General features: G+C 47.0%; 1 protein-coding gene and 1 pseudogene across 1 annotated transcript in view; one reads left to right on the forward strand and one right to left on the reverse strand.

The window, feature by feature from the left end:
* Window positions 1–26,502, reverse strand: part of Dh44 (diuretic hormone 44) — a 411,787-nt gene that overhangs the window by 345,661 nt on the left and 39,624 nt on the right. The gene's annotated exons all lie outside the window — the stretch shown is intronic.
* Window positions 7,871–10,416, forward strand: LOC135904046 (uncharacterized; annotated as a pseudogene).

Here is a 26,502-nt window from a genome sequence, read left to right on the forward strand (position 1 = left end):
ACGAGGTTCCAATAAGTTCCACACACAACACGTATTTATGTATAGATTTAGCCATAGGGTCAGCATCACTTTTTCCATACCTGGAATGGAGAATTATCAGTAATCCATATGGGAGCGATCATTTCCCTACACTCCTAGAAACAACAAAGTGGCACGATGGACCAGCTTACCCCAAAAAGTGGAAACTTCATAGTGCAGACTGGTCGAAATTCAGAAACATGTGTAAACTGTGCCTGGAAGATGTTGACCACCTAGGTGCAGAGGAACTGGCAAGCTACATCACTGAACATATCCTCTGTTCTGCTAAAAACTGCATTTCCCAGTCCTGCACAGATAAAGTAAATCCAAAACCGTGGTGGAACAGAGACTGTGAAACTGCAAACAAACTCCAGAACAAAGCATGGAGTAGATTTTCACGCTACCCAACCACAGAAAATCTAATATAATTTAAGCGGTGCAACGCAAATGGCCGCCGTATCCGCCGAGTATCAAAAAGAGAAAGCTGGACAGGCTACGTATCCTCCATAAACTCATACACGGATGTTAGCAATGTGTATTATAGGGTACGTAAACTAAAAGGGCAAAGTCCAAATCCTTTTCCTCTCATCACTGGCTCTGGGGATACTATAGAAGATCAAGCAAACACCCTTGGTGAGCACTTCCAGAGGGTATCAAGCTCCGAAAATTATACCTAAAAGTTCTTACACCATAAAAATAGCTGAAAATATCCCTCTGCGTCCAACCAAATTGTCATCAAAAGGATACAACAAACCACTAACAATCCATGAACTCAAGCTTGCCCTAGGCTCTTGTGGTAGCTCAGCTCCAGGCTCTGACACCATAACATATGAAATAATCAAGAATCTGCCTTGTGAGACCCTGAACTGTATCTTAGGTCTCTATAATGAGGTTTTTGCAACAGGTCATATACCTTCATCTTGGAAGCAGGCAATAGTCCTGCCAATACTCAAACACGGCAAGGACCCTTCCTTAGTTAACAGTTACAGATCGATTGCACTTACAAGCTGTTTACTTAAGGTATTTTAAAAAATGATTAACCGTCAGAGCAAGGTCTACAACCGATAATCTTGTTCTCCTTGAGTCATATATACGTGATGCATTTGTACACAGCCAATACTGTCTATATGTATTCTTTGATCTTGAGAAAGCATATGATACAGCCTGGCGATACGGTATTCTGCAAGACCTGCCGTCGTATGGAATTGGTGGTTATATGCTGACAATCTTGCAGAATTACCTATCTGAAAGGTAGTTCCACGTATGAATTGGCAGTGTACTTTCGCGCACTTTTGTTCAAGAAAACGGCGTACCACAGGGAGGAGTGCTAGGTTGCACACTTTTCCTAATTAAAATGAACTGTGTCGGCTCTGCTATACCATCCATGGTGTCTTATTCTGTGTATGTGGATGACATCCAAGTCAGCTTTAAATCTTGCAATCTGTCCATATGCGAACGCCAGATACAGTTAACTGTTAATCGGCTCGCCAAATGGGCAGACGAAAACGGTTTTAAATTCAGTGCAGAAAAGACTACCTGCGTGCTGTTTTCCCGACGAAGAGGGGTATGTCCTGACCCTTGCATTACGATGAATGGGAGAAGCCTGGCAATTAGAAAGGAACAAAAATTTCTAGGTGTAATCTTCAATAGTAAGCTAACCTTCATGCATCATATAAAACAGTTGAAACTGAAATGTCTTAAAACCATGATCCTTTTAAAGATTTTATCTCATCATTCGTGGGAAACAGATAGGTATTGCCTCCTATCTCTTTTTAAAAGCCTTGTGTTGTCCCGCATAGACTATGGAAGTATTGTATACCAGTCGGCTTCAATGACAACGCTTAAAGTACTTGATCCTGTGTATCACTTAGGTATCCGTCTAGCGTTTGGAGCCTTTCGGACGAGCCCCGTCCAAAGTCTATATGCAGAATCGGATCTGTGGCCGCTGGATTATCAACGTACATATCTGGGAGTCACCTATGCAATAAGAATCATGTCACTGAAACAACATCCATGCAAAGCACTCATAAGTGATCAGTCCAGAAATCAGTTGTACTTAAACAGGCCTTCACACGCCCCGCCGTTCCCGTTAGCAGTAAAATCTGTTGCGGAAAAACTCGGAGTAGTTTTCACAGATCTACAGGGAAGCGACAATGCTGAACCCATCCCAACTTGGGAGCAACGTACAGTTACCTGTGACTTGTCCTTTAGAGAACTGAACAAAAAGAGTTGTCCAAGTTCCCTCATCGAGCAACATTTCTTGGCCCTTGAAGACAAGTATAGATCAATGGCATTTTTCACAGTTGCTTTGAAGTCGGCAACTTCGGTATCATGTGCAGCGCATGGCCCAAACTTTTCCTACACTAAAACCTTACATAACCATAGCAGCATTTTTACAGCCGAAGCGTACGGTATCCTGATCACTGTTGAATACATAGTGCAGCTGAAGATACAAAAGTCCATAATATACACAGATTCCTTAAGCGTTGTCACAGCCCTGTCCTGTGGCAAAGCAAGCCGAAACCTTGTATTAAACATGCTCCTTAAACACGTTCATGTAGCATATAAACAAGACCTTGCTCTTGTTGTATGCTGGGTGCCAGGACACTCTGGGATTGCAGGCAATGAAATGGCAGACCAAAATGCTGGACAAGCGGCTCATCGGGATATTATTCATGTAAGCTGGGTACCTGGTGTAGATATGAAACCTGCGGTACGAAAGGTGCTTCATAACCATTGGCAAGATGAGTGGGACAAGCAAGTGGAAAATAAGCTGCACCTGCTTAAACCGCGATTAACCAAACCTTTCCCACGGAAGCTTGATAGACACACCGAAGTCACCCTAGCACGACTCAGAATAGGACACACTTATGGCACACACAAACACCTATTGACTGCAACTGACACACCGACGTGCACACGCTGCGGTGAGAAGTTAACCATCCTACATGTCCTCATTCAATGTCCCGAACTTCACCGAGAGCGAGTAGCTCATTTTAAGGAACTGTACACGCACCATATACCACCCCATCCCTCGATGTTCTTATCAGAGGAGGGTCTTTTTAACTTTAAAAGAGTGCTTAATTATCTTTCCCAAGCTAACTTTCTAGATATCATCTCATTCCATGCTAACCATCAGATTGTGCCTCACAGATGAAGTACAATCTGATGCACATAAGTATGTCTGAGCTCTCTTGCACTTCTTGCGTGAGCAAGAATTGTACAGCAAGGGACTCGGTCAATCCGCAACAATTTACCATGTGTGCCTATAACCAATACATTTAAGACTTTATATTTTTTTTCATAATTTTAGAATTCATTCACTAGTATTTATAGATTTGTCTTAGGTGTAGGCCTCTATACAGCCTCTATTTTAAAGTCATAGCACCAAACCCACAATTTTCTAAACAAAAACACATGTCCTGGCGCTCTTTGGCCTCAGATGCCCTTGCGCCATTAAACATCAATCATCAATCAATCCTTGTTTTACTTCGCACCGAAGCAAGAGAGGTGTACTTCCGCTTCGTCTGCTTGTTCCCACGCTGGTGTAGTCACGTGCGTAGGTGCCGCAACTATGCCATTTTCTAGCGTGTTTCAGCGCGTGATCATGCTCCGAAATCCGCTTGTTTTACCTCGGTGTTCGTGTAGCACTGAAATATGCCGCTAGTCATGTGCCCGTGTGCACAGCGCGCAAACTCGTGCGCTGCGCGAAACGAGTACCCGCGCGCAACGCCGTCAGCGGGAAAGCGCCGCGCCACAAAAAAAAGGAAAAAAAAGAAAAAAAAAGAAAACTGAAAAAGAGAGGAGAAAAAAATATGAAGGTGACGTATGCGTCACGCGACCCTCGAGCTCCTGTATGGGAGAAAGCAGGGATGGCATTCCGCTTGCGGATGCTAGACGGGGTGAGTGGAGAGAGCGTCTCGCTATGCAGTGGAGCTCGCCTCCTGAAATCATGGGTTCACGGCACTGAAATATTTCTATATCGGCTATTAATGAGCCGATTGGAAAACTTTCTGTGGCAGAACGCTCCCTAGATGACATGTAACAACTTACAGCGTAAAACCAAAATTTGCTATGGGGCCTGGTGAGGGGCCCTTTAAGAGTACTGTCGTGTCGCAAGCATCCTTTTCTAATTATAGGTGAACGTATTAAACTGAAAATTCGTGTCTCGCATGAGGCCTAAATATGAACAGGGATTGACAGGCACAACCACGTAGCAATGAAGCTTGTGAATACATTTAGCGTGCGCGTGACTTTCGCGTGTGTGTTCTTTCTTTTTTTGTTTTTGCGAGTGTGATCGTCGTATATCTCTCCCAACCGGTGGATAGACATGCCGGAACCTCCGCCAGAACAAAATCCTGAGCGTCTCATTAAAGCCAGGGAAATCATTTCTCTAAAAATGAGTAAAAGCTGTGTAGCCGTGATTTGCACATCACCAGCATATTCGGCCTAATTAATCCGTTTCACTTTGTGCAGTTGAGCAGCGCATTTTGCACAATGGAAAGAATACGTGCGTGGTCCAGCCAATAACTCGGTACAGTCGGCGTCACTACGCGGCAATAAAGTGTTTTAGTTTGGCGTTCTTCGCTCAGCAGCTGAGCGGAGCGAAAGTGTGAAGGCGCATGCGCCGTCTGCTTGGCCGCCGCCAGCGGGCTAGCGAAGCGACAAACATGGTACGCTTACAGAAGTATCTAGACGTGCCCTTGTAATGCGTTACCGGTGCATATTATCCGGTGGAAAATAAAGCGCCGTCTTGGGGAGCGCCACGTTATAGCCATCGAGCTTGCTTTTGCATACAATCCAATCCTTCCAACGCCACACTAAGCCTGTGTGACCAATAGACTTACTCGCGAAGAAACAACGCTGTTGTACCGCATGAGAACCGACTCCGCGCATGCCCCGGCTCGGTTATTCGAGACTGGATGCTGCGCGTTCCCGCTGTGTAGCTTCTGTGGTGATATCAGCGACATCGCACATTTCATTTGGATATGCCCGCAGTTCGACGCAGAAGGGGAAGCGATGGTCGCAGCCTGCAAAAGAATGGTCTTTCGTACAGGACCTTTCAAGACGTCGTTTTCGTCGCATCGGCAATCAGGAAGAGGGGTGCCACGACTGCCGATAGCCTTCATGCAGGACAGGGCTCTTCGACACCTGGTGACACTCATAAGAGGCTCAGGTTGAATAAAGGCTAAATACCCCGCCTGCTGCAACATACACACCACCGCCACCACCCCCGCTGGTTTTGTAGTGGTGGATATTATTGGTAATCTGGATTTATATGGATATCTTACAGCTGCTCACAATGTTCAGAATAAGCGTACCATACATGTCCAAGCAATATTTCTCGTCTACTGGGGGCAGTCAACCTTGACACTGACTTTCCCGTCTTACATATCTGTTCTGCGTAGAGCTCTCCTCAACATTCTTCCCTCCTCGCGACGTCATAACTGCGTATCACGGTGTTCATTCGAACCATGGACGGCCGTTAGCATTTCGCCGTAGCTCATGAACGCTGATCTGTGTCTGCACAAAACGCTGCGTAAGGTTATAGCTTTCAAAGGATGGCAATAAAGACGCATCACATTTACTTTAACAGCGTTTAATACACCACTTCACGAAAAGTTCGCTTCACAGAGATTCCAACACGGACGTTCGATCTGCATAATTTCCTGCCACAACTTGTACAACTGCCGCCGCAAGTGAGCACTCGGATATGTGTTTGATGAGAGGGATCTGTGCGCGAGTAGTCCTTCTCTGTCCCTCCATTTTCTGGCACATAGTGTGCGTTGCGCGCTCTGGGCTTTTCACGACCCCGTGTATTTCGCGCTCTCCTCTCGGGGCCAGCAGGGTGCACTTTCCGTTCAGCCATGCTTATCAATTTTCGCTGCTGTCGCCGTAGTCACAACCTCGCGAGGTTGCGAGCTGCTTTGCGTCACATCCGCGCAGCGCTCTTCCTTCCTTTTCCGTGCGCAAATGGATTACCCGCATAATAGGTGGCTGCTGCCTTGGTCGCGGCCTTCTGTTTTATACGTTGCCATCCACTCGCTTCAATATAAGCAGAAGGCGCCGGCTTTAGCGCTGGTGTAATGGAAATAGGACTTATGCTGTCATTTTCAACGCTTGATTTTCTTTTTACCTTTTATTAGTTCCGACATCGTTTTTCAACGTTCTGTCCTTTTTCGGGGCACTGCTCCATAAGGACGACCATTAGAGCTCCCAAGATGTGGGCCTCCCGTGCCGGCTTCCGGTCCTGCAACCATTCTTACGAGAACTGCCAAGTGGGCATGGGAGTCGTGGTGTACACCCAACCTGCAAGATGCTCCGCGCTGCCTAGACGTCTTTTGACGACACGAGAAAGTTTCAACAGCATGGTTCGCCTTTGCGTGACTTCCGATGTTTTACGCTAATATTATCACACGTGTGTGGCACCTTGTGTTACGATCCTGTCGCTGCCTCGCCTCTTTCGCCTTTCTTTTGTTGTGCACAGCAATTCTGAGAGCGTGCGAGGTCGATCGTACCCGTTCGTTTGAGCGCTCGTCACGATTTCGTTTAGGCATGGCGCCACATAACGTAAAGAACGGACACACACACGTAAAACATATAGACGTTGAAACTGTCAACCTAGGAGTATCGACCGAGGGGCAAAGTAGGCATGGCACGCACCACGCGTACGATGCTCTTACCAACTGAGCTACGCTGGGGCCGTTTTCCCGTTCACTTTCCGGGGTATTTATCTTTTTACAATGGGAACTACCCCTGGGAGTGTTAGCCAGCGCCACCACTCACGGCTTTTCTTTCTCCTCGTATATATATATATATATATATATATATATATATATATATATATATATACAAACGAGATGACAGGGGGTTAACCGAGGGACCCCATTTTTATTCGTTATATCATAAGAAGCCAACAAACACTGACAAAAAGGACAACATAGAGGAATTACTTGTGCTTAATAAATGAAATAAAGAAACGGTAAATTAATGGAAATGAAAGTGGAAGAAAAAACAACTTGCTGCAGGTCATGACCGAACCTTCGCATTTCGCGCACTTTGATGCTATATAATATATGAGCGACTTATTGAACCAATGATAATGAATTCTCGTGTCAGCCATTCTAACCATTACGCCGTAGCTGCATATTACTTTCGGTAAGATCTACTAACGGAGAAATATTATTTTGATCATTTGTGCAAAACAAATAAGCAAAAGAAAGCACAACGCACTTACACAAACAAGAAGCCATAGCGAACACGAGGCACCCTTCGCTGACACCATTTGTGCACACAATATGTCGCACGAACGCGTACAGCAATTTCGTCGGCGTGTGCTAAAACTCCACAACTCTCTACTTAACGTCCGTGTATACAAAAAAATAAAAAAACAAAGAAAACAGTACAGGTGTCGATTATTTAGTGGCTGCATAGCACTATCAACTCTTTTTTTTTTTTCACGGTTGCTGTCTCGTTTGTATCTGATCGGCAGCTATGCCTGCTCTTCGGTTTATCGTGCCGTGCAAGGCGCTTTCAATTTCTCCTTCGCAAGAATCGCTTTGCTCTTGCAGTACAGATTGTATTCCTTTTTATCTCCGACTCGTTATCTCGGTAAGACACGTTCTAGGCCTCCTCAGGGCCCACTCTCGCTCCTGCTCTCGGGACCACGTGATGCATTTACAGCATCCCAGGGCAACGAAGGATTGCTTCGGCGCACTCCGGCTTGGCGCAATCGTTAGCTCAGAAAGTGTGGCGTTGTATTTATGTCAAGATCAGCCTCAGTGGGTAGGCAGTGCTTCCAAACTGTACCCGGCTCACGGAGCCTCGGGCACAGGACGGGCCTTCGGAGCCCATGCAGCAAGCTGAGGTGGCAGAACAAGATGACAGGACCTCGTCAGGACTATCTAGCGTCTCGCAGTGCTCGGGCAGCACAACAGTCGAGCCCATGCCCATTATGGAGCACCGTTTGGAAAATTCAGAACGCACAATTGCGAGCATGCTAGGTAAAATTTTAGCAGATATCAGGGCTTCCTTCCGGGAGCTCTGGGAACAACAGCTACCGCACATTGTGCAGAGCATACCTCCAGCCGTGATTGACACTGTCCTGTCCACAGTACAGGAACAGGCTAGCGTCCAATTTAGGAACAGCCGCTATCGCTCTCACTCCCCTCGACCGGATTCGCGTAGGCGAAAGGTGGTCTCTCGTCAAACCATAGGATCCAAGGAACACAGTCCGGCTGCCGCCTCCCCGGAGATCGTGGTGCCTCTGTCTGAGGTGCCATCGCCTTCGGAGAGTGGGCATACCCCTCACAATTAAAAACAAACTTCACTATGGCTATCTGACCTCAGCGGAAAGCCCATAATAAGGCCGTAGAAGAGAAATTCTAGATCATACAGTAGAACTGCAGGGGTTTTCAGAGCTGGAAGAAACGGTCGCACCTCCAGCTCTACTTGCAGTCCCTCGGTTCCGTGCCGGTGGTCCTGGCTCTACAGGAACCCGGCGCGGAAGCTAAATTCACTGCGTAAAGCACGTTTCAGGGATGTCCTACAACGTGCATCCTGGTGAACAAGGCATACGCCGCATTCCCGGTCGATCTCGACTTGGAGATTGAACAGGAATACACCATGGTCAAGGTCCTGCCATTTAAGCGCCATTACCCGTCGATACACATTCTTAATATTTACTGCCCCCCGCACAAGCAGCGCGTAACTTTCAACGAAATCTTCCACCACACGCTCAAATCGGCTGACAAGGATCCTCTCGTGATTGTTGGGGACTTGAACGCTCCCAGCCTTCATTGGGGATACCGCTTTGAGAAGGCCAGAGGACGCAAACTGGCGGAGTTAATATACACACTTCGTCTCACGCTGCTCACGGATCCGGCATCACGGATCCGGCCGCCTCCATCGTCGATAGCTATGCTATCCACTGTGGTCTCCAATGCGCTCCTGCGAAATCGCAACTTCTTTACATCAGAACCAATCCCAAAGACAACACGAGTTTGCGTCTCTTTCTGATGGGAGGTCCTATTAGAGAGGTCGAGGATATCCGGATCCTGGGTCTGTTCATCCATCACAAACTCAGCCCGGAATCCACTATCGACAAACTCAAACGCGTGGGCGAACAGGTCGGGCGTATGATCCGCCGCGTTTCCAACAAACGCGGCGGGTTGCGGGGCAGGCACGCGTTTCGGCTCGCCCATGCATTCGTAACCAGCAGGATCCTGTACTCCGTATCCTACCTTCGAACTATAAAGAAACACGATGAACGCATCGACGCCATCATAAGGAAGGTTACAAAGCGAGCTTTGGACCTCGCGGTGGCTACCTGCAACGCTAAGTTGTTGGCTCTAGGTGTGCTTAACTCCTACCAGGAGTTGAAGGAGGCCCACCTTGTGAACCAATACACGCTACTCTCGCAGACGGTGTCCGGGCGCCACCTGCTAGACCTCTTGCACATACAACATGAGTATGAGTGCATTCCAGAGGAGACATGCAGGCTTCCGGAGCTCTGGCGTCACAAGCTTTGGGTTCCTCCACTCCCGCGCAACATGGACACGCAGACACATGAAGGCAGACGAAAGGCGCGCGCTCGGGCTCTCGAACACCAATATGGATTAAAGCAGAGTCTATACTACGTTGATGTGGCAGGGCCGTCGCCCACTGGATTCTACACGGCTGCCGTAGTTCACCAGGACCAACGAGTTAACGGACTTCCCTACCACGTTTTCAACTCCACGCAGGCCGAGGAGGTTGCTATAGCACTTGCCGCCTCGGATCCGAATTCGAAGGTAATCATCACAGATTCGCGCAGAGTCTGTGAGCACATCCTGGCGGGCGAAGTATCACCTTTAGCCTACCGCAATTTTAAAGCGAGCTGTGAGGGAATCCGACCCCTCACGCAAACGCATTATTTGGACTCCGGGCCACCAGGGCCTTAGAGGTAACGAGGCTGCGGACGCGGCCGCCCGAGCACTTATCCACCGGGCACCTCAACGAGGACTCTTCCGGCTCAGAGATTAGACAACCGCTTCTACGGTTCAGGGAGATTCTGGCAGACTACTGCGAACGTCATCGGCTTTTCCTGGTCCCTGCTAAGGGCCTGAGTAAGGCCGATGAACGAACCCTGCGGCGCCTGCAGACAAACACCCTGTTGTGTCCTGCAATAGCAAAACATTTTGACCCAAAAGTTGATGGGCGATGCCCTCACTGTGGGGAAGTCTCCGATAACTTTCACATGGTTTGGGCATGTCAGATGAATCCATCCCTTCCCCCCAGCCCTTCTTCCACTAGAGAGGCATGGGAGGCACCCTACTCAAATTCTCGGCGCTGGAGTCTCAAAGGGCTCTACTCCAACGGGCGCGGGTAGCAGCTTCGTCCAGTGGGGTCCCAGACTAAGGACTCCACCTATGTAAAGGGCCACTTTTGGCCTGCAAACTTTCAATCTGTTGAATAAACGTTTTTCAACATGATCATCAGCCAAACTGTACAAAGGAAAAAAATGGCATGAGAATGAATAACGATGCCCACCTGACCAGAACGCCATTCTTCGCCGCTCTTCTGTGTCTTGTGCCGTTAGCTCCGAGTTGAGAAAGCCTGCCTCGTTTCTTGGGAAGTCGTTGCGCACAACCGCGCCTCTGTGCTCTGGGTCTCGCACTAACGTCTACACGTGAACAATCACATGCATTCGTGAAAAAATGAAATTACCTTCATATCCGGTGCTTAAGACGACTGAAGTCGGAATTTTGTAACGATCGATCTCATAATGCGTTCCCTTTTCTTCTCCGCCTCACCGGGTAGCCAATTCCGACAAGGGTGAAGGCCTGCGAGCCATGCACGAAGTAAGAATGAAAATAATAAAAAAGTTATATAATCAGGGCATATGTGCATGCGTATTGGACAAAAGCGGTGAACTGTAACGGAAGAAGCGCTATTCTAGTGCGTGCCAATGTATCTATATATGTCTTGCTTCGCGTTCTTAGATAGCGACAGCCGAGGGTCCCCGTATCCTGCAAGTGCAGAAAGGCGACGCGATCGCAGTAGAGGCAGAATATTGTCAGGGGCAAAAATGTCAATGCTGATGCTACCCCACAATGTGAAAAACCATACATTTTAACCTGAAGAAATGTACTTTAGGGGTGTCAAAATCAGGAACAACATTTGGGCAATGTTTCATAGCAAACGGCTGATGGAATCCATCTAGCACGGGATGCCAACTTGTTCTTCCATTTTCCAAATATTTTCGCCGCCAAGCAGAGCGCGCTACCTGCGTGGTCCAGTGCCGCGCGTGGATTAGCAGACATCAAAGGAGCCCCGTTACGTAAGCTGCTTTATTCATGGCAGACCCGTCAAATTTACTAAGAGAAAAAAAAAACAGTAAGGATCTGCTTCGCAGATGAACCTCTCATCATAGAAATTTCGCTCCGCAGATTTACAGACTTCATATGTTCTTACACTCGTAATATTTTTGTGGAGCACATGTACTGTTGAGGAGCTGTGACTGCGAATAGAAAGTCAACAAAATAAAAGATGTGCATATAATAAAGGCGGATCTGTAATCGGGTGTTCCAAAACGTATTCGGCGAGTTTACCATATTTTATCTAGGTCTTGCGGTTCCATAACACAACTTTAAAAAATATTGGCCCCGATAAGATCACCGTTTGTGCGCTTCATCGATCACTGACTGCGCAAGTACGCCGCTGCGCCTTTTGTGGTCGTCGCTCTTGCATAGCAGAAGGTGTTTTGTCCAAGTGAGCGCCAAGCAAGCGTAATAAATTTAGTGCGAGCACTGGTGCCCGTTTCCATTAACGGCGGTCTTGCCAAGACAAAAGAATAAGAAAATAAATTTACGACTTCATTTAGCAACTTGCAAAGGAAGAGTTGCAGGTGCGCGCAGTGCTTTTGTTTCTCTTTATCTTCCGTGTTCTATCTGTGGCCACCGCATACTTGGCAGTGCTGTCCTTTTGCAAGATGATAGGCGAGGCCGAGAGAAAGGGTTTGAGCTATGCAGGCAACTTCACGGGAACTTGACGTGTTGTCGACAAATTCGACTTCGTCCTGCCATCTGCTAGCCGCCTGGTTAGCTCACGTGCTAGAGCGGCTGCCCCGGAAAGGCGGTGGTCCCGGGTTCGAGTCCCGGACCAGGACGAATTTTTCTTCAACTTTGAGGCTTTTCTTTCGAGGAACCCGTATGGGTTTCCTTTGTAGCAACTGCTACGAGCGGGTGGATATCTGATTTTCCCTTTATCCATATATATATATATATATATATATATATATATATATATATATATATATATATATATATATATATATATATATATATATATATATATATATATATATATATATATATATATATATATATATATATATATATATATATATATATATATGTATATATATATATATATATATATATATATATATATATATATATATATATATGTATATATATATATATATATATATATATATATATATATATATATATATATATATTCGTTTTCGCGGGTTTCCGTTTCTACTCCTGTAGATCACGAGCATGTATCTGCAACTGCTAAATTGCATGTTTTGCAAGTTACGCGGCAAACGGGACGTCGATCAATAGGTTTCCCGCGCGATGTGTACAAACAATGTCTAACTGATCGCGGGCAAGAGCTTACGCTGTAGCTTAAAGGAAACATCGTAAAAGCACTTTCCAACCACAGTGCAAGGCCGCATCCAAGGTCGCCTATTTTACGCGCGGCTCAGAACTGTTGTTTGGCGGCCCGTCTCATCACTGAGAATTTGCCTTTGAGCGACAGTCTCCGTCAATGCACTCTTCTCGCATCTGACGTCTCAACCTTGCGCGGCGCATTAGTGCTAGTTCTGTCTCATTCGGACGGACTTCTCCGATGCACGAGACAGGCAGCCGAGACCGCGAACTGTTTGGTGTACATCCCTCCTGATGCGACTAGTGGATTCGCGACAAGTGCTGAAAGCGCTTTCATTTTCTAAGTTTCCTTTTTTTTCACACTACTGTTAAGTGCTGTTCAATTCCGCCGAAGTAATATCGTGTATGTAGCCGCGTTCATGGCCGCTTGCGTGCGGGAGAGTCTGAAACCACGATGTTTGAACCATTGAGAAGCGCTATGCCGTGCCACCTACCACGATCATGAAAACCCGTTACCACGGATAATTCAAGCATGTTTCCAGGCATTTGAGATATAATAAATGGGCTTAAACTGACTCTACCGACATGCCTCACGCTGACTTTCTAAAAAGAGCGCCCCCCCCCCCCCCCACCAAAAGAAAAAAAAAAGAAATTGCAGCGCTGAAGGAAGAGAAATAGTGATGAGACGGTTTGCAGTAGCACGCAAACAATAAGAAATAAATAACGTAACGTCAACAATCGCATAGTTCACACACACATTTTCATCAAGTAGAAAAAAGAAAAAGAAAGCATAGTTTGCGTCTAGATATTTCTTTTTCATTTGCACTTATATTTCTTTTCGCGGATTTCCGTTTGTGCTCCTATAGATCACGAGCATGTATTCTCACCTGTGAATGGTCGTTGGTACGCCTGTAGGGTTTCCCCAGCCGAGTTCACCACCGTCTGCGCGCGTGCGATTCCGGAACTACGGGGCCAGGACCGTTTAGAAATCGTCCTATATTGAGTCTATCTATCGCGGATAAATCAAATAAGCTTTTACACATGTATAGGGCCCTCTGGGTTGTACTTGTCGGCGATAAGGTAGCCTCGCCGCCTACGGGATTATCTGACTGAGCTACGTCGAATGCTCGGTTGCTGTAGTCGGAAGTTGGAATCGCTCTTTAGCGTTTCTTTTTCGTTTCTTTTTTTTTTGACAACGGTGAGCTTGAAACTCACCTCCTCCAGTACGCGACATCTGCTCGCTTGGAGTGGCGCCTGTCACCGGCAAAAGATGCCGAGAGCGAGTGGGGCTATACTAAACCAGGTACAACCAAATTAGGAAGGCCTACTAAGTTCTAGCAAAGACGCTCCCTCACCAGAACAGGAATTGGCCTCCCTGGTGCAGTATTTGGCCACTGCCTCCCTGATGATTCTTAGAATTAACCCATGGCCCTCAGTCTCCAGCAGCTGCGGAGCACCTGACCAAGGCGGCGGTCAGACATGTAATGCTGTAGAGGGTGCTAAGTATCTCTGGGTCCAGACAGGCTGTCAATGAAAACTGACCCTGTCAGCCTTTAACAGCCGAACTCTGTAGAGTGAGGCCAGCTTAGCGGGACTCTTTGAGGAACTATCAGACATTGTTTGGGACATCATCGGCCTTCTGGAGATTAGAAGAACTTGTGAGGCTTATAAGTTGCTGAATAACAGCCATGTCCTCTGATATATTGGTCTCCCTGATTAGAAGGAATACGGAGTAGGATTCTTAATCCATAAGGACATAACACGCAACATTGACGAATTCTGCAGCATTAATTAGAGGGTAAGCGGTCGACCTGAGACGGTTGCAGACGGGCACTTTCCCCAACTCCTACCACCTGCACCGCCTGTGGTCCGCGCTGCACCCGTCGCCCGGCTGCCCGTGGTGCGAGCACGAACGGGCCGATATGGCCCATGTGCTTTGGGAATGCCAACGCCATGAGGAAGAAGGACCAAGAGGAAGGGGGAAGACAGCAGCAGCAGGACCCTCCGAAGCGGGGCGCCTCGCTGAGAGATGGCAAGCCGCCCTCCTCACCGAGGCACCCGAAGACCAGGAATGGGCCATCCAGCGGGCCAGGGCTGTTGCCGAGGATCCCGGAAGATTTTCCTCGGGCGATGTACTCCTGGCAGCCTAGCCCCGGGCACCAACATCAATAACCGTTGGACAAATAAAGTTTATTGCTTCCTCCTTCCTGTAGTCGTAATCAAACCTAATAGGAGGTATAGATTAAAGGTGGTACAAACCTACGCTCCAACATCCAGTCACTATGATGAGGAAGTAGATCAGCTTTATGAAGATGTTGAATTAGCGATTAGAAAAGTGCAAACTCAGTGTACAGTAGTAATGGGCGACTTCAGTGCAAAAGTGCACATGGGGAAAAAGCAGGCTGGTGAACAAGCAATTGGCAACTACGGCGTCGATTCTAAGAGCGCTAGAGGAGCAATGCTGGTAGAATTCGCAGAAAGGAATGAGCTTAGAATAATGGAAGCGTAGCAACATTTCAGGAACGAATTTCAGAAAGCGTAGCAACAGAAAGTTGACCTGGAAAGGCTCTAATGGTGACACAAGAAATGAAATTGACTTCATACTTTCTGCCGATTCCAACATAGTGCAGGACGTAGAAGTGATAGGTAGGGTAAAGTGCAGTGATCATAGGTTAGTGAGGGCTAGGATTCACCTCATTTTGAAGAGAGAAAGAGTAAAATTGGTCAAGAAGAAACACGTCAACCTAGAGGCAGTAAGGGTAAAAGCAGACAAATTCAGGCCGGTACTCGTAAACAAATTTGCAGCCTTAGAACAGAGAGATGATGATGACATAGAGCTAATGAATTAAACCGTAACTAGGCAGCCTTCGGAGGCAACAATTGAAGTGGAAGGCAAGGCACCAAGGCAACCAGTAGGCAAGCTCTCCCAACTAAGAAAGAACCCAATAAAGAAACGACAAAGAATGAAAGTGTCCAACTCAGGAGATAAAGTAGAATTCGCGGAACTGTCAAAACTGATCATCAAGGCGAAAATAAGTGATATTCGAACCTACAATGTCAGAAAGGCTAAAGAAGCCGTAAAAGATGGTCGCAGCCTGAAATCAGTCAGAAAGAAACTTGGCATAGGACCAACCAAGATGTATGTACTGAAAGATAAGCACGGTAATATTTATTTTATTTATTTACACATGCGGGCAGGCCGATTGGACTATCGCAGGAGTGGGTTTGTACATTGCTTTAAACAAAACATTATTCTGCACAAATCAACTTCGACACCGTAAGAATCACGATTACTTCAAAACAAAAGATATGATAAGTAATAATAAGCACAGCATGAATCAAGTTAACTTATAGGAAAATTCCTCTAAAGGCATTGACCTAATTTCACCTGGTAGTACATCCCATTTTTCTATTGTACGTGGAAAGAAGCTAAACCTAAATAGGTTAGTACGTGGTTGAAATGGTGCAAGGTTAAGTTTGTGGCTATTCCTAGTAGATCTCAATTTATCAGGAGACAGACAGTTCTTTTATGAGTAGCATGGTGTGTTAATGAGGTTATGCAACAATTTAAGGCATTCACGATCGCGTCACTCAGACAGAGGTTGCAAACCTAGTGCAAGAACCTCAGATGAGAGCGAGAAGTCCCGGTCATAACGGCAGTATATGAAACGGATTGCTTTGTTTTGAACTGATTCGAGGGTGTTAATGCCAGATACTGTATAAGGGTTCCAGGTGGGGCAACCATACTCGAGAATGGATGGGATGATTGACTTAAGTGATAGCAATATTGTTTCACGCGGAGCTTTTCGCAACGTACGAGTTAGATAGCCTATTTTCAATAGTGCTTTGTTGCGTGTTTATTAAATATGCCTTCACCATGACATGCTAGGTGTGAAAATGAGGCCAAGGTACTTGTATTCAGACATCCGTTCAAGGGAAGAGCCATTAAGGGAATCGTTAAACAACGAAAGAGGAGTGCGCTCACTAAAAGACAAAGTGACTGCTTTTATAAAGTTTATATTAATTCGCCATTTGTCGCACCACCTGCAAAGTTGTGTAAAAGAATAGTTAAGTGAAAAGTGGTCAACACTCGGGTTAATTACGTTATACAGCGCACAGTCGTCAGCATAAAGGCGGATTTTTGCGGACATATGATTCGGCAAATCATTGATATACAATATGAACAAAAGTGGTTCCAGCGCTGAACTCTGGGTAACTCCGTACGTCAGATTTCCTACAGACGAGTTTGAGGAATTAAACGAAACATACTGGGAACGGTTATGTAAAAGCTAGCGATATCGTCAACTAAGGAATAGTTATCAAGTATAGCGCGAAGCTTATGGAGAACTTTTGAGTTTGTCACAGTGGTCGAATGGCCTTGGAAAAATCTATGAAAATGGCGTCTATTTGATTTCCGGTGTCGAGAGCGTGTGAAATGTCATGCGAGAATTCTACGAGCTGAGTTAATGTACTAAAGCCGCGACGAAAACCACGCTGGACATTACTCAAAATGTTGTTATTTTCAAGCAATTCCATAATATGCTGAAAGATCATATGTTCAAGAAGTTTACAAGACTGAGACGTTAATGAAATCGGACGATAGCTTAATGGCGACTGTTTGTTGCCGGATTTATACAAGGGAAGAATTTTTGCTAATTTTCAAACCAAAGGGACTGTCGAAGTAAATAAAGTCTTGAAAAATTACAGCAAAATATGGACTACTCCAAGCACAATGTCTAACAAGAAAAGCGTTGTTAATTCCATCAAGGCCGCATGATTTGTTTTTTTATTTCTAAGTGCAAGATTAAATTCAAAACACCTTCGAGAGACGCGGTAATATCGCCAATTGAATAATGTGAGGCATGACTGAAGGTAGGTAAGTCGAAGTTATCGTTGTGAATATCGATTGGAAATATTCGTTGAATGCGGTAGCGACAAGTAATGGATCATTCCAAGGGAAATTATTTGTAACAACTGTATTTGTGGTGGCTGAGCTGGGCAAGATTGAAGCCCAAAATTTTCTAGGGCTACTTTTGATTAGACCTTGTAATGTAACGCTGAAGTAGAAGTCTTTTGATGAATTCATTTTGAAAGAAAGTGCCGCCTTCGCTACGTTAAAATCGTCTATTTTAAGGGGATAACCGTTTCGTTTTAAACGCCTTAACCTAGTAACGCGACGCGACAGGTGAAGTATCTCACGCGAAATCCAGGGCAGATTAGGATTTTTTTTTTTCATAGGGACGAAGCGTTGGATGCAGCTTGCCACAATCTTTTCAAGGTAAGCCACCAAGAAGTTAACATCACTGGATTCGCTGAGTTGTTCTAAATCATCAAAAGATCAATAATAGATGCATCGTTGGCGTGTGAAAAATGAGGAAAAGTAGAATAAACAAAAGGAGTGTTACGAACCGGAGCAGAAATGTATAGATGAACGGCCTTGTGATCTGAAACACCCCATCTGTGACTTCACATTCGAAAGCATCGTCGAATAACTTCTTATTTCCATCACTGATGGAAATAAAGAAGTTATTATTATTATTATTATTAAAAGCCGTAGACTAGCAAAAACTAAGTCTAACACTGCAGCGCCTCTTGTGTTCGATTAAACAATTTGCTTTAAACCAAAATATAACGAAAAATCTAACAGCGCTTCGCTTATCTCCACATCATAGCCGGTGAGCCATAAATATGGTCACAAAACACCCAGGACGTTAAAATCACCGAGCGAGATCAGTCTTGAAAAGACAAGATACGCTCGGGCATGAATGCAGCGAGCAGCTGAGCTATGTTCGATGACGGCGGGTAATAGATAACGCCAAGTGCTATAGAAATACTTACGAAAAAGACCTTACGTCAAACTGATTCGGTATCAGGTATTCGGTATATCATCAGTAATCTCGAAGATATAGTAAAAGAAGCTGAAAAATTCAATACTGACCTGTACAATACCCAGAGGAATACGGATACCTCCATTAGAAACAGTAATGAACAGGATACGAAAACTCATCCTCTAACTAGCGATGAGATCAGAAGGGCCTTGCAAGACATGAAATGAGGAAGAGTGGCAGAAGAAGATGGAATAACAGTCGATTTAATCAAGGATGGAGGAGACAAAATGCTTGGAAAACCGGCAGCTCTTTATAGGAAGCCTCTATCGACTGCAAGGGTCCCAGACATGGAAGAATGCAAACAGTAAACTAATTCACAAAAAAAGGAGACGTTAAAGAATTGAAAAATTATAGGCCCATGACTTAATCCCAGTATTATATAAAATATTTACCAAAATAATATCGCCCTCACGAACGCCATTGGCCGGCACTTCGTTGTCGTCATCCCTGGTGGGCCTAACAACAAATTTTGTTGTCGTCACACAGGTTGTCAATCATCTGGAAAGGAACCCGTCGTGTGCTACGAGAGGAACCGCGGAGAAGTGGTTCGCTTGAGGGTCGCGCGCGGAAGCGAGCATGATCTTGATGGTTGCTAGGGCAACCGTGGCCGTTTGCTAGTCTCGCGCTGGCCGGCGCGATGAGAGGGATGCCGATCGGGGCTTCTTTGCTTGTGCTGCTGACGAGCGTTGGCCTAAGACAGCGACGTGACGCGAGGCAACGGTGCGACGCCTACGACATGAGCGAAGGCGAGTTGCGAAGGAAGTTTATGCTCCCCAAAAACAGAACGCGGTGGATTTGCGATGAGCTGTGTGTGTAGTGATTTTTGAAGGAGAGGAAGAGAGCAGTGCGGTGCCGTAGCTGTCTCTCAGGGGAGGACACCTCAACAGCACTGCACAGGGAAAGGGGAGTGGGGAGAAAAAGATAAGGGAGAGAAGGAAAGGAGGGCGGGAAAAAAATAACAAGAAGGTTGGAGAAGCAATGCGGGGCTTACAGCCGCACTTTCAGCTGCGTGTCGGAACAAAAGTCTAGAATATCGCGGACCGCAAGATTTAGTAGCGTTGACACTGCGCCGCAAGTGTTGTGCGCGCTACATTTCTTCTCCTTCTTCTTCTTCTCCTTCTTTTTTTTCCTACGGCTTGTTTTCAGCTGTGCGTCTGGAATGTAGAAACTGTTGGGATGTCGCAACGGTCCGTCAGTCGCATCATTACCGCCATCGCCAGGGTCATTACAGTTAAGGCAAAACAAAAAGGGGTGTGAGATTTCTCTCCACGCTGCAAGAGACAGTCGCAGTCACGAACGTTTCCTTGACCACGGCACGATTCTCGAAGTTGAGGGATGCGTCGACGGAACGCTCATCGCAATCGTCCACCCTAAGAAGCTCAGCCACGGCTAAACTAAATCCTATTGGAGCCGCGGCCTACACACAGAGAACCGTTTGATTTCTTAACGTATGGCGCACCACCTAGCGATAAAAAGATAATAAAGCAACGCAGATAAAATTAAACCACTAGCTATCTGCGTCGGAAGCTTAGTTATAACTGGAAATTAAATGCGCGGGTGTTGCACATAAACCGATATTTCGTTACCGAACTAGCAACATCCTTCAGTTATTATGTCGTCCACAAAGTACAAACAAAAATTATGACGTGATCTTGCGACAGAACGCCGCACGTTCATTGGTCTCCCTCGCGCCGCGACATTCCACTCTTTCTCCGAGTGAGATCACCTTGACGTAACAGCCAGACCGAACCGGTTCCAAAGCGAACCGTTACAGAATACGGCCCGAGAACGCTTACGCAAATACCTTGGAAAATATATACAGAGGTTCTACAGCTACCTGAATTCTACACAAGAAAAGCAGGAAGATATCTATAAACAAAGGCGTAAGACAGGGAGACACAATCTCTCCAATGCTATTCACTGCGTGCTTGGAAGAAGTATTCAAGCTATTAAACTGGGAAGGCTTAGGAGTAAGGATCGACGGCGAATATCTCGGCAACCTTCGGTTTGCCGGTGATCTTGTTATATTCAGCAAAAATGCAGACGAGTTACAACAAATGATTGAGGACCGTAACATAGAGAGTTTAAGGGTGGGGTTGAAGATTAATGTGTAGAAGACGAAGATAATGATGAATAACCGGGCAAAGGAACAAGAGTTCGAGATCGCCAGTGAGCCTCTATATATAGTGTCTGTGAAGCAGTACGTTTACCTAGGTCAAATAATCACGGGGAACCCTGATCATGAGAAGGAAATTCATAGAATAATAAAAATCGGTTGGATCGCATACGGCAGACATCGTCAGCTCCTGACTGGAAGCTTACTATTATCATCGAAAAGGAAAGAGTACAATTAAGGCATTTTACCGGTGCGTACATATGGGGCAAAAACTTGGAGAGTGACAAAGAAGCTTGAGAACAAGTTAAGGGGCGAGCAAAGAGTGCTAACGCGCAAACGAATAACGCTATGCATTACGTTAAGACAAAGAAAGAGAGTGGTTTGGACCAGAGAGTAAACGGATATAGACGATATTCTAATTGACATCAGTAGAAAAAAAAATTGGAGCTGGGCAGGTCATGTAATGCGTCGATTAGATAACTGTTGGACCATTAGGGTTACAGAATGGGTACCAAGAGAAGGGAAACGGAATCGAAGGCGGCAGAAGACTAGGTGGAGCGATGAAATTAGGAAATTCGCAGGCGCTAGTTGGAATCGGCTGGCGCAGGACAGGGGTAATTGGCGATCGCAGGGAGAAGCCTTCGTCCTGCCGTGGATATAAAACAGGCTGATGATGATGAATATGCTGCTGGACGAATTCGTTCAAGTCAAGGGAGTACATATTAGCACGACATGGAAATAAAGACTCCGTGGTAGTTCTTTCTCACTCCCTCGTGCTTGGGATGCACAGCGGTCTGCTGAGCCCGACGTTGCCTGGTTGCAGCGGCGCGCATAGCTGTACGATTCACTTCTTCAGCGGTAGTTCGTACTTAGCGAGGAGGCGCCATAACCGAAGAGAAAGCACGGGCGTCCAGACTACGCGGCGCACATGTCACATCCCTTGACCCGTGGCACGATACAATGTTCTTGATGATGATGATAATTATTTATTGGCATCCCCTTTGAGACAAGGCGGCGACAAGTAGTCACCCAGCCTGTTTGAGTAAACTCAAGTCCCACTACAGGCAGCATTCATCTGCTACATGTCGGGACATCTGGTTGACTATAACAAAACTGCAATGCAGAGTGTGCACGTATTGATGCTACGCGGCATGCATGTCGCATCGCGTGACAAATGGCATGAAAGGAAGCCGATCATTGTGGTTATGATTTATTGGCATTCCCTATGAAAGGTGGCAAGGGTCGTCCAGCCTGCTTAACTTAATCAGGTGTGCTATACGTGTTTTTCATTCTAGCATTTTTCTATACGTCTTCTTAGTGTTCTTTTTCCTCAAACCTTCTCTATCTACTTTGTACCACTACCTATGGAACTGCTACATGACGTGCAACCTGGTATTATAATATGCGACTTCAATACAAAGTGCGCTTGTATGGGCGCTACGCCGCGCGTCTTGCATCGCGTGACGTGTGGTAGGATATGATGTTAATCGTGGAGGAAAGAAACAAAATGGGAGAGGCCCTGATGCCACGTTTTTGAAGCCGCGAATGCATCCATGTTGGTGTGCCCTCTTTCTTTGCGCCTCCAATAAACGCGAGCTTTGAACTTGCATTGCTACGAGCCGGCGGAAGTGTGTGTCGCCGACGCACGTAAGAACAAAGCTGCCGAAACTTCTGCAGCACTTTTAGTGAAACAGACGCGCTCCTGTGCTTTTTCCGTGGCACGCTGAGGAAGACGACGAGTACCCGCGCCATAGTTACTTGAATGTCTCTGTTGCTGACTGACACTCGCACTCAGACTCGAAACACAACTTTTAAGCTTACACACCACGCTCCAAAGTGGGCTTGACTCGCCAACAGAATGCGGTGCGAGAAAGACACGGGCCGAAAAATCTTATCTCACTTTTCAGAGGCCGAGAGCAGCAGCGACAGCTTCAAAAGCGCGGTTGCTGTGGCAACGTTCTTGTTTAGGGTACCAGTAGCAGTGCTCCTTTGCAAAAGCAGCACCTGACTTCTGTCACGCTTTCTCCAACACGTCGGGGCTGGCTGGGGCCTCTCCTTCGCTTTTCTCCCTCCATGATGCTAATGAAGATGATGATGAGGATTACTTCTTGGCATCCCGTTGAAACGGGGCGGTCATGGTCAACTAACCTGCTTGTTTTCATGTGGTATGCTATGCACGTTTTTCATTAAAGCAATTTTTATATGTCTCCACAATCTCGTTCTTCCCCAAACTTACTCTGTCCACCTTGTACCGCATTCAACTGCTACATGGCGTGCCAGCTTGTGTAATAATATGCAACTCCAATGCACAGGGCACACGTATAGACGCTACGCGGCGCGTCTCACATCGCAAGACAAGTGGCGCGATACGATGCTACTGATGATGATGATGACAACATACTAGCATCCCCTAGTCACGGTTACATAGTCACGCTGCGCGGCGTGTATGCCGCGTCGCCTGTCTTCTCGCCTGCTATGGGACGCGATTGCAGGGCGCGTTTCAACTGCAAGCTCTGGCTTGGCTCAGTGGTTAGGTATCTGCCGCCCGCGCAAGCATGCCCGGGTTTGATGTGCTTTTTTTTTTTCTCTCATTTCTGACGATAGCTCTGACGGACACCGGCGGCGAACAATATCGCCAACCGAAACGGCCATGGGAATGAGCCCATAACAGCTTACGCTCTAAAAGAAGGAACGGGCTCGGGAACAGCTTGCGACTACCACAACCGCTCATTGCAACGAAGGCTACGCACGAGGTCGCGGAATCGAATCCTGGCCATGGCGGCCGGCCGCATTTCGACGGGGGCGCAATGGGAAAACATCCGTGTACTTAGATATAGGTGCACGTTAAAGACCCCCAGGTGGTCAAAAACGATGTGTCTCATGGTCAGATTGTGGTTTGACATGTAAAACCTCTTACTTTTTTCAATGCAATGAAGAGAATTATACAAATAAACACACGTTACAAGAAAGTACCAGATTTTATACCGGGTGGTCACGTCCAGTTGGCGCAGCCTGTTCAGCGAGGACTCGTTGATTAGAGCCCTCCGAACACCTGGCAGCCGCATTCACGTGGTGGGCGACAATCAAAGGTCCAATACAGAAAGAACAGACAAAGGGGAACTATGACGTTCGAAAGCTGGCGATCTGAGGTCATGCTGTTTCCTGATTTATTTCGTTTTTCCGTCAACATAGCGCCTGCATTAGTCTTTAGTAAGCGCATCATGTCCTCTACACTTTGGCTGGGCAACGGCAGGACCAGTCTTGAGCTGAGCAACGTGTGTGCCATTTGTCGCAGCGAAGCTGCTCACTTTGCCCACCTCGAACAACGACCGACTTCGTCGTGGTGCTTCCGTCACGTGGCTCGCCCAAAGTCTTGGCGTCAATGCAGATACGTTTCGCCGCAGTTGTCCAGACTTGTCTTTGAACCATTGCAACAGAACAGGTGTTAGAGCGAGGAGACCTTTCAGGGGCCATTCAGTCAACATTGAAAAAAGAAAGAGGTTCCCACAAATTACGTTCAGATGCCCCACAAGGACTCGCAAGGTTAAACTTTCCACGTACTTCGATTGCCATAACAATGGCCTTCTTGAGGTGCTGCGGCGAATCTTTGAAAGAACTGTAACGAGGGCCAACTGGGCCTTATCACACGCTTCTGGCATAGGGAAGAAGCTCCTTAATCATAGAAAAACAAGATGCTTCAATGTATCATATAGAGAAATTGAAGAGGCAACAGACTGTTTAGAAACCTTACTCCGTCACCAAATTTGTGACCTTTTCCAGGTGCTCGCTTTTCTGAAGTACATGTCGTTATGTCAAAGAATGGTCATTTATTCTTATTACAGGGCCCGTAGCTCGTTTCCTGAACGAAAACCTGAATTGTGATGGTAGAATAATTTCGCATTGAGTCCTTCAAAACTTGGAGCTCTGGAAACGAATTTGTCCAGCTTTTCCAACGCGAAAGTTTGATCACTTCTGAAAGCCTCGTTGAGACAGCCCCGCCGCCCCCCGGCCTGGTTTCCGCTAACCCAGCAGAGCCTGACGTCCACTCGGCCGCGTCCGGTGCGTTTCCGGAAGCCGCCGCGACAGGACGACGGCGTCGACGGTAGTGACACACGGCTCGAGTTTCTGTAGAATAGCGATAACATGGCCGTCACCATCGGATTCTCAAGGCCAGGCTGAAATTCTTTTCTCACCGGATTTGTGCACAAAGCGGTAGATGGAGTTAAATAAGAAAACTGCAACAAATATTTTTATAGCTACCAATCCCATCTGAAATTTGGGACGCCGTGTGGCATCCATCGTACCATGCGGCTATCCTGCACAGGCTAACTACGTGCTGCCTTTACGCGACAATATTTGCGTCGCATCCAACCAACTGTCTAAGACAGTGAAGCAAACATACTAGTTGCTCGTTTCCGATTCGGCTGTCACCTGCTGGCATTGACATCTTCGTTAGCGCCAATTAACATCAGGACGTTCAGTAAAATATCTCCCCGTTTTGTCCAAAAGGCGAAGCGTGGACAGCGCTAGCCAAGTTTCGCTTTGCCCTTGGGCTCCTCGTGCGGTGGTATGTACAGGTGTGCGGCGTGTTGTTGCACGACGCAGCACGCCAGGCAGCGTAGCAGGAACAGCGCCCTGCCGGGTGCTGAAGCGGTGAGGAGCATCGCCGCCCCTCGATGGTGCACGATACTGTACCATCGGCGTTAGTAGGCGTCGGGCGAGACATCGCACGACGCTAGCTCGAATTTCACTGCCCGTTCCGCTGGGAGCAGTGCACGTAAATATCAGCTCAGCAGGAACAGTTCTAGTACCGTGTGCACAACGCTCAGGGCAGCAGGGGAGGCTATCCCTGGCTCCGCCGCCGAGGCGATTGAATAATGCCGTGTCCGTCGACTTCACTCCGTCGTTGCTGGCCGCGCATGCCCCGGCGCGCAGGACAGCGCGACAACGATGGCGGCGGCAGCGATGCACCTCGAACGTCCGTACAAACAAGCGTTACTGGGCGCTTCACCGGGCATCACGAAGCGAGCCAGCGAGGCTGGCATGTATTTTTCTGTAAGAACAGGCTATAGATTCAAGCTGTGAACGGACTCTTCGGACACGAACGTCTTTTCGTGCCTATCCCATCTCATCACTCCTCATTTATCCTCAGCAGCAGGCTACAGTACCTCAGACCTACCTCTTTGCGTCTCCTCTAATGAACTGCGACTCCCCACGGAACAGCTAGTTCTGCCAAGACGAACGCGAATCGTATGATTGGTAATCACGGGCAAAAAGGAAGCGAGTACAATGAAAGGTGTCTACTGCCGTCGCCACGACAGCACTAGAGTTCCGTATTGTATGGATGACGAGAGAGTCAGTAATGCTGAGACGGATCATGTTGCAGCGTCCGGGTGAATGACGAGGCCGCCGCTGAAGCCTCGCAAGCCACGCCCTCCCGAGAGTTACTGTATATGCTACCACAGGTAGCAGAGTTGCGCGTCTGTTTTATCACACCGCTAGCGCCTCTATTGGCAGAGCGTCATCACGTGGTAGTCAAGCAACCGTGCATTGCGGAGAAGCAGATGCTCGGGCCAATTTTTGTATTTCCCGACGCCGCCGCTGCAGCGAACTGGATTGACACAAGTTATCGCCAGTCAAATTCAAAGCGAATCCGGCCGATCTTGGCGTTCGCTGTTCGCGTGCGGGCTAGCTGCGGAGAGCTAGCTATATAGCTATGTCAATGTAGCTATGTCAATCCTGTGAGAGAAAAACCTTCACTACACTCCCACAGAAGGTTACTTTTGGAATCCCTACAATGAAAAGGCACAGAATGAAGTGGTAC

This window comes from Dermacentor albipictus, chromosome 5 (genome assembly GCF_038994185.2).
Source record: "Dermacentor albipictus isolate Rhodes 1998 colony chromosome 5, USDA_Dalb.pri_finalv2, whole genome shotgun sequence".
Lineage (NCBI taxonomy): Eukaryota > Metazoa > Arthropoda > Arachnida > Ixodida > Ixodidae > Dermacentor > Dermacentor albipictus.